The sequence below is a fragment of the Schistocerca piceifrons genome, chromosome 4 (assembly GCF_021461385.2).
Source record: "Schistocerca piceifrons isolate TAMUIC-IGC-003096 chromosome 4, iqSchPice1.1, whole genome shotgun sequence".
NCBI lineage: Eukaryota > Metazoa > Arthropoda > Insecta > Orthoptera > Acrididae > Schistocerca > Schistocerca piceifrons.
The window spans coordinates 61,694,549-61,704,302 of NC_060141.1; positions in this window are offsets into that span (position 1 = coordinate 61,694,549).

Consider the following 9,754-nt stretch of genomic DNA (forward strand, 5'->3'; position numbering starts at 1 on the left):
GAGCGCAGCAATCAGTCATCCTTTTTTTTTTTGCAAGTTTTATTGCGCAAATCCAGATTTCGGCTAATGCCTAGCCATTATCTATTCACTATTTTCTAATCTTGATGCAAGTTAGTCCCCTGTTGTTTGGGCGTCAGTCACAGTTCATTAAATACTTGAGTACTATTCAAAGAACTGTGACTGATATTTAGAAGAGATGATTCAAGACTTAAAAATTTCAGCACAATAACAGCTGCAGTGGAGATAAAGTCGTCCAATCAGCATTTGCACATTGTTAACAGAATATTTAATAAAAGGTGGCAAAGTTCAAAGTTTAAGGATAACAACTACTTGTAGTCTAAACAATATTGTCCCTGTTGTTCGGGCGTCAGTCACAGTTCTTTGAATACTTGAGTAGTATTTAAAAGAACTGTGACTGACGCCCAAACAACAGGGAACTAACATGCGTCGAGATTAGAAAATAGTGCATTGATAATGGCTATGGCTAGGCACTAGCCGAAATCTGGATTTGTGTAATAAAATGTGAAAAAAAGTACGACTAATTGCTGTGCTCTATAACTTATAAAAGTCTTCTTTATTATCTGTCAGCATTGCATACTGCAGTTCCACAAGTTCATAACCGATGACTATTTTTCTGAATCACAATCCTTCTCAGAGCACGGAACTAACTGTTGTGCAAGCATATGCACTCATCGTTGAGAGCCTGCTTCATTATTTCTACGTTATTGATATAAGTGTACCATATTCCAACAAACTCTGATTTGTTTGTACACTGATAACTGCAGAAAAAGTGTCTGGAGATCATCTGGTAATATCGAATGTCTCCAAAACGGTTTCCCACATGTGCAACAAGATGATGGTGAAACGACTTTCTGGGATGGCATTGCATGGGGTGGCCACACATTTCTTTTTCTTGGTGAGAGCAGTCTCATTGCGCTATGGTACAGCGAAGAAATTCGGCAACCATTAGAGTTACCATATCGCCAACAATTTGGTGAAAATTTCATTTTGTTGAATGTTAACTTGTGTGCTCATGAAGCTGTTCTCGTGGACATGATCCTTCAGCATTCTAGGATTACCAGAACAGAGTGGGCTTCCTGTTCCTCAGACATGAAGCCAATCGAAGATTTGTGGGATCAACTAAAACGAGCTGTTATTGCACATTCACAATGACTACATACTCTGCACATCTTATGTAGAACCGCCATTAAACAGTGAGACAACTTGGATCAGGTTACCTTGATGATTTCATCGTCATGAATAATATGCCAGGAGGGATTCAAGACACCATCCAAGCTATGGAACATTACACATTACAGCCTGTATTGACATTGATCAGGAGCACTTTCGAAAAACTCCCACGGGAAACAGACTATTCTATCATTACACAAATGTTTGTCTGTTTCATGTGATGATGTAAACACTCTTCAGATTAACACATACACATGCCTCAGAGCCAGTTTTTGTTTTCTGCAACATGAATTTCGAAACAAAAGAGCTGTGCAAAACTTCTGCTGATGTATGTATATATATAGGGATACAATCGCTGTGTGATAGCTTATATGATTAGGGAATGTACTTATGAGGAAGATGGTGTCATTGATAGTTTCTACAGAGGTGGAATACTGCTGGTTTTGAGGTCTATACCAGAGCTTCAAATTAAAGGAACCTATCTGAGCTGTAGCAGGCAACTAAAGGTACAGCACCAGGAAATAATGAGGTTGCAAGTATTAGTGGTTGGTATACTGTTCATAATGTAAGTAACAATGATTGGTACAGTCTCAAAACTCATTTACCACTTGCAACTATGTCTAACATCTCATGTTTGGTGGCAGTGAACAAAAAGGAATAAATCCAACACAAAATATTTGCAGTTTTAAGGAAGGAAATATCAGTTCTCTAGTAGGATAAATGTAAAAACGATTGTGCTCATCAAGTGACATGTTCTGGATGCATAGTCTAGGAAGTATGTGTTAGTGTAATCGGTAAGGGATTTATAGACATTTAATGTGCTGAATAACAATTTTCTGTGGGGTGGTACTTACAATAATGGCTATGTGTTCAGAACTAACAGATTTTGTAGTACTTTGAGTTGGCTAAGTTATGTGCTTCATGGTGGGATAGTTTCTGCAGTATTAGCGTGCACTGCAGTACATAATGGGAATTGTGTTTGTTCCATGCTTTGGCAGCCCAGCTTGCAGAATCAGGATGCACAACCAAATAAGGCATGTCCCATGACAATCCAGGCAAACAGAAGACGAGAAGAAATCTGTAGAACTGTTACTATTATAATCTCACATGCGACTCATATAATGTCTGAGTTGACTCTACAAACCGTATGTGTACATAAACATAATGTTTCTTTAGGTTCAATAACTGTATCTGGAACTGCAATATACTATTCTTAGTAGGAGAACTATTTTCTGATATTTAGAAGAGGTGATTCAAGACTTAAAAATTTCAGCACAAGAACAGCTGCAGTGGAGATAAAGTCGTCCAATCAGCATTTGCACAGTGTTAAGAGAATATTTAATGAAAGGTGGCAAAGTTTGAAATAACAACTACTTGTAGTCTCAACAATATTTCCAATGGGGAAATCTGTGTTTTTTATATTAGAAAATTCTTGTTGGTTGCATGATTGTTGCTGCCAACTAATGGTGTTACTGAAACGTTAAAGGTACATATTAATTGTGCTAAAACTAACAGATAAATGGCTATTTCGTTATTTTATGTGCTAGTAATGTTTTGTATATAGGCTATTTGCTCACCCTTCTCAGAGCAGCACTATAAATATTATAAAGGATGTCCTCTTTTAAACCACAATGAAAAGTGCTGAAAATCTGATGTACATCTCTTCCTCTTTTACGTGTCCATATGAGTTCAAAATGATTAATTGCATCCCTGTAAACATATTTGCATATTTAAGCCGAATATGGCATTCACAAATGACAAGAGTTTATATTCTATACAATGGGCTAAGGAAACACAAGTAAATGTTGCTGAAGTTGAGTGTTTTGAAACAATATCCATGTGTGTGTGAGTTGCTGACATGTGAATGTGTCAGTCACAAATCCGAGGGAGCACTTTGTCTGACAGCTTAAATATTTCTAGCGTTCTTTTCTGTCGTTCTGTCTGTGACTCAATGCATCCCCTATGTGGTGAGTATTAATTTTTTCTTTCCATGTTGTTGTTATTCCATTTTAGACTTTCCATTATTTGAAGCTGAGTAAAAATAGATGCAAAGTGAGAAAATGTTTGGAGAAGTAGAATGAAGAAACATTTGATGACAGGCATAAGAAATGAAAAGAAAATAATTAATTAAAGGTTAACACACTCTTATTAACACTTTATCTGCAAGTTCTGTTAAATGCATGAGGGCATCTGGTCATTTCCAACCCAATGTATGACTAAGCATGAGAATAACAGTACTTAAATAATATTAGCTGTTAAATCATGCAACATAGTAGGGTAATACAGGGTGATTCAAAAAGAATACCACAACTTTAGGAATTTAAAACTCTGCAATGACAAAAGGCAGAGCTAAACACTATCTGTCGGCGAATTAAGGGAGCTACAAAGTTTCATTTAGTTGCACATTTGTTCGCTTGAGGCGCTGTTCACTAGGCGTCAGCGTCAGTTGATGCTAAGATGGCGGCCGCTCAACAGGAAGCTTTTTGTGTTATTGAGTACGGCAGAAGTGAATCGACGACAGTTGTTCAGCGTGCATTTCGAACGAAGTATGGTGTTAAACCTCCTGATAGGTGGTGTATTAAACGTTGGTATAAACAGTTTACAGAGAATGGGTGTTTGTGCAAAGGGAAAAGTTCTGGATGGCCGAGAACGAGTGATGAAAATGTAGCACGCATCCAGCAAGCATTTGTTCGCAGCCCAGGAAAATCGACTCGCAGAGATAGCAGAGAGCTGCAAATTCCACAATCAACTGTATGGAGAGTCCTACGAAAAAGGTTAGTTATGAAACCTACCCGAAGCGATGGATTGGCCGCCAGGCAGCCCGTGACAGAGCACTTCATCACTGGCCTCCAAGAAGCCCTGATATTACCCCCTGTGATTTTTTCGTATGGGGGTATGTTAAGGATATGGTGTTTTGGCTACCTCTCCCAGACACCATTGATGATTTGAAACGAGAAATAACAGCAGCTATCCAAACTGTTACGCCTGATATGCTACAGAGAGTGTGGAACGAGTTGGAGTATTTGGATGATATTGCTCGAGTGTCTGGAGGGGTCCATAGTCAACATCTCTGAACTTGTTTTTGAGTGAAAAAAAACCTTTTTAAATACTCTTTGTAATGATGTATAACAGAAGGTTATATTATGTTTCTTTCATTAAATACACATTTTTAAAATTGTGGTATTCTTTTTGAATCACCCTGTATTTGTGAATATACAATGAGTGCAATGAAACCAATGTTCACACTGTACTTCTTACTGCCTGCTAACGGAAAGATAAATGACTAATAATGAATTAAACACTGTTGTTTCCATCACCATAAATATAAATTAAATAAAGCAAGAAAAACACTGTTCATCGGGGCTCCTAATACATGGTTGGATTTCAGAAAATTGGCTATGTCACTGTCCAGGATCCACCCAACACATCTGTCATGTCAACTCAAAATGAAATCAGTCACAAGCGTAATTAACATGCAGGCCCGAATTTGCGATGAAATAATTTTTACTTCTCACACTGATTTAATCTTTTCACATATGGAGTTCATAGCAGAAAAATAAACAAACTAAATATCCTCACACACTTTTCAAAATAGGTTTTTATCAACATTATATTTGTCTGTGAAAGAACATATATAAGTTGACCAGAATCATGTGTTCGCTTAACCTAACGAAAATTCAAAATACACTACTGGCCATTAAAATTGCTACACCATGAATTTGACGTGCTACACGCGAAATTTATCCGACAGGAATAAGATGCTGTGATATGCAAATGATTAGCTTTTCAGAGCATTCACACAAGGTTGGCGCCGGTGGTGACACCTACAACGTGCTGACATGAGGGAAGTTTCCAACAGATTTCTCATACACAAACATCAGTAGATTGCCGTTGCCTGGTGAAACGTTGTTGTGATGCCTCGTGCAAGGTGGAGAAGTGCGTACCATCACGTTTCCGACTTTGATAAAGGTCGGATTGTAGCCTATCAAGATTGCGTTATATCGTATCGCGACATTGTTGCTCGCGTTGGTCGAGATCCAGTGACTGTTGGCAGAATATGAAATCGGTGGGTTCAGGAGAGTAATACGGAACGCCTTGCTGCATCCCAACGGCCTCGTATCACTGGCAGTCGAGATGACAGGTATGCTGTAACGGATCGTGCAGCCCCGTCTCGATCCCTGAGTCAACAGATGGGGACGTTTGCAAGACAACAACCATCTGCACGAACAGTTCGAAAATGTTTGCAGCAGCACGGACTGTCATCTCGGAGACCATGGCTGCGGTTACCCTTGACGCTGCATCTACATCTGCATCTACATCCATACTCCACAAGCCACCTGACGGTATGTGGCGGAGGGTACCCTGAGTACCTCTATCGGTTCTCCCTTCTATTCCAGTCTCGTATTGTTCGTGGAAAGAAGGATTGTCGGTATGCTTCTGCGTGGGCTCTAATCTCTCTGATTTTATCCTCATGGTCTCTTCGCGAGATATACGTAGGAGGGAGCAATATACTGCTTGACTCTTCGGTGAAGGTATGTTCTCGAAGCTTTAACAAAAGCCCGTACCGAGCTACTGAGCGTCTCTTCTGCAGAGTCTTCCACTGGAATTTATCTATCATCTCCGTAACGCTTTCGCGATTACTAAATGATCCTGTAACAAAGCGCGCTGCTCTCCGTTGGATCTTCTCTATCTCTTCTATCAACCCTATCTGGTACAGATCCCACTCTGTTGAGCAGTATTCAAGCAGTGGGCGAACAAGCGTACTGTAACCTACTTTCTTTGTTTTCGGATTGCATTTCCTTAGGATTCTTCCAATGAATCTCAGTCTGGCATCTGCTTTACCGACCATCAACTTTATATGATCATTCCATTTTAAATCACTCCTAATGCGTACTCCCAGATAATTTATGGAATTAACTGCTTCCAGTTGCTGACCTGCTATTTTGTAGCTAAATGATAAGGGATCTATCTTTCTATGTATGCGCAGAACATTACACTTGTCTACATTGAGATTCAATTGCCATTCCCTGCACCATGCGTCTATTCGCTGCAGATCCTCCTGCATTTCAGTACAATTTTCTATTGTTACAACCTCTCGATACACCACAGCATCATCTGCAAAAAGCCTCAGTGAACTTCCGATGTCATCCACAAGGTCATTTATGTATATTGTGAATAGCAACGGTCCTATGACACTCCCCTGCGGCACACCTGAAATCACTCTTACTTCGGAAGACTTCTCTCCATTGAGAATGACATGCTGCGTTCTGTTATCTAGGAACTCTTCAATCCAATCACACAATTGGTCTGATAGTCCATATGCTCTTACTTTGTTCATTAAACGACTGTGGGGAACTGTATCGAACGCCTTGCGGAAGTCAAGAAACACGGCATCTACCTGGGAACCCGTGTCTATGGCTCTCTGAGTCTCGTGGACGAATAGGGCGAGCTGGGTTTCACACGACCGTCTTTTTCGAAACCCATGCTGATTCCTACAGAGTAGATTTCTAGTCTACAGAAAAGTCATTATACTCGAACATAATACGTGTTCCAAAATTCTACAACTGATCGACGTTAGAGATATAGGTCTATAGTTCTGCACATCTGCTCGACGTCCCTTCTTGAAAACGGGGATGACCTGTGCCCTTTTCCAATCCTTTGGAACGCTACGCTCTTCTAGAGACCTATGGTACACCAGTGCTAGAAGACGGGCAAGTTCCTTCGCGTACTCTGTGTAAAATCGAACTGGTATCCCATCAGGTCCAGCGGCCTTTCCTCTTTTGAGCGATTTTAATTGTTTCTCTATCCCTCTGTCGTCTATTTAGATATCTACCATTTTGTAATCTGTGCGACAATCTAGAGAAGGAACTACAGTGCAGTCTTCCTCTGTGAAACAGCTTTGGAAAAAGACATTTAATATTTCGGCCTTTAGTCTGTCATCCTCTGTTTCAGTACCATTTTGGTCACAGAGTGTCTGGACATTTTGTTTTGATCCACCTACCGCTTTGACATAAGACCAAAATTTCTTAGGATTCTCTGCCAAGTCAGTATATAGAACTTTACTTTTGAATTCACTGAACGCCTCTCGCATAGCCCTCCTCACACTAAATTTCGCTTCGCGTAATTTTTGTTTGTCTGCAAGGCTTTGGCTATGTTTATGTTTGCTGTGAAGTTCCCTTTGCTTCCGCAGTAGTTTCCTAACTCGGTTGTTGTACCACGGTGGCTCTTTTCCATCTCTTACGATCTTGCTTGGCACATACTCATCTAACGCATATTGTACGATGGTTTTGTCCACTGATCCTCAACACTATCTGTACTCGAGACAAAACTCTTGTGTTGAGCCGTCAGGTACTCTGTAATCTGCTTTTTGTCACTTTTGCTAAACAGAAAAATCTTGCTACCTTTTTTAATATTTCTATTTACGGCAGAAATCATCGATGCAGTAACCGCTTTATGATCGCTGATTCCCTGTTCTGCGTTAACTGTTTCAAATAGTTCGGGTCTGTTTGTCACCAGAAGGTCTAATATGTTACCGCCACGAGTCGGTTCTCTGTTTAACTGCTCAAGGTAGTTTTCAGATAAAGCACTTAAAAAAATTTCACTGGATTCTTTGTCCCTGCCACCCGTTATGAACGTTTGAGTCTCCCAGTCTATATCCGGCAAATCAAAATCTCCACCCAGGACTATAACATGGTGGGGAAATCTACTCGAAATATTATCCAAATTATCCTTCAGGTTCTCAGCCACAGCAGCTGCTGAGCCAGGGGGCCTATAGAGACATCCAATTACCATGTCTGAGCGCGCTTTAACCGTGACTTTCACCCAAATTATTTCACATTTCGGATCTCCGTCAATTTCCTTCGATACTATTGCACTTCTTATCGCTATAAACACGCCTCCCCCTTCACTGTCCAGCCTGTCTCTGTGGTATACATTCCAATCTGAGTTTAGGATTTCATTACTGTTTACGTCTGGTTTCAGCCAACTTTCTGTCCCTAGTACTATATGGGCGTTGTGACCGTTTATTAATGAGAGCAGTTCTGGGACATTTCTATAGACGCTCCTGCAGATTACTATTAGCACATTAATATTGTTATTCCCTGTTGCATTTTGCTTACTTCTACCTTGCTGCGTCTCAGGAGGTGTCTTGTCGGACCTAGGGAGGGAATTCTCTAACCTAAAAAACCCTTATGTGCACTCCACACGTACTCCGCTACCCTTGTAGCCGCTTCCGGCGTGTAGTGCACGCCTGACCTATTCAGGGGGACCGTACATTTCTCCACCCGATAGCGGAGGTCGAGAAATTTGCACCCCAGATCTCCGCAGAATCGTCTGAGCCTCTGGTTTAAGCCTTCGACTCGGCTCCAAACCAGAGGACCGCGATCAGTTCTGGGAACGATACTGCAAATAGTTAGCTCTGATTCCACCCCGCGAGCGAGGCTTTCCGCCTTCACCAATTCCGTCAACCGCCTGTACGAACTGAGGATGACCTCTGAACCCAGACGGCAGGAGTCATTGGTGCCGACATGAGCAACAATTTGCAGTCGGGTGCACCCAGTGCTCTCTATCTCCGCCGCCAGGGCCTCCTCCACATGTCGGATGAGACCCCCGGCAAGCAGACAGAGTGAACACTGGCCTTCTTCCCCGTCCTTTCCGCTATTTCCCTAAGGGGCTCCATCACCCGCCTAACGTTGGAGCTCCCAATAGACAGGAGCGCCTGCGATGGTGTACTCAACGACGAACCTGGGTGCACGAATTGCAAAACGTCATTTTTTCGGATGAATCCAGGTTCTAATTACAGCATCATGATGGTCGCATCTGTATTTGGCGACATCGCAGTGAATGCACATTGGAAGCGTGTATTCGTCATCGCCATACTGGCGTATCACCTGGCGTGATGGTATTGGGTGCCATTGGTTACACGTCTCGTTCACCTTTTGTTGGCATTGACGGCACTTTGAACAGTGGACGTTACATTACAGATGTGTTACGACCCGTGGCTCTACCCTTCATTCGATCCCTGCGAAACCCTACATTTCAGCAGGATAATGCACGACCGCATGTTGCAGGTCTTGTACGGGCCTTTCTGGATACAGAAAATGTTCGACTGTTGCCCTGGCCAGCACATTCTCCAGACCTCTCACCATTTGAAAACGTCTGGTCAATGGTAGCCAAGCAACTGGCTCGCCACAATACGCCAGTCACTACTCTTGATGAACTGTGGTATCGTGTTGAAGCTGTATGGGCAGCTGTGCCTGTACACGCCATACAAGCCCTGCTTGACTCAATTTCTTCTTGGTGTAGCAGTTTTAATGGCCAGTAGTGTAAATTATTTAAAGTGTTTTAGGGAATTTGCAAGTTGAAGTTCTGTGATCGTGAATGAACTGTATTTTAATTGCAGACCACAATCAAAGTTGACTGCAAGGCAGTTCATAGAAGTTTAGACTAAGGCGACTAAGCCAAAATTTTTACAGACCTCATGCTGAAAAAATTTCAGTCTTTATGATCGACTCATGCAAAATATTTACAAGTCTCAACCAACGAGTTCATGTGATGCATATTT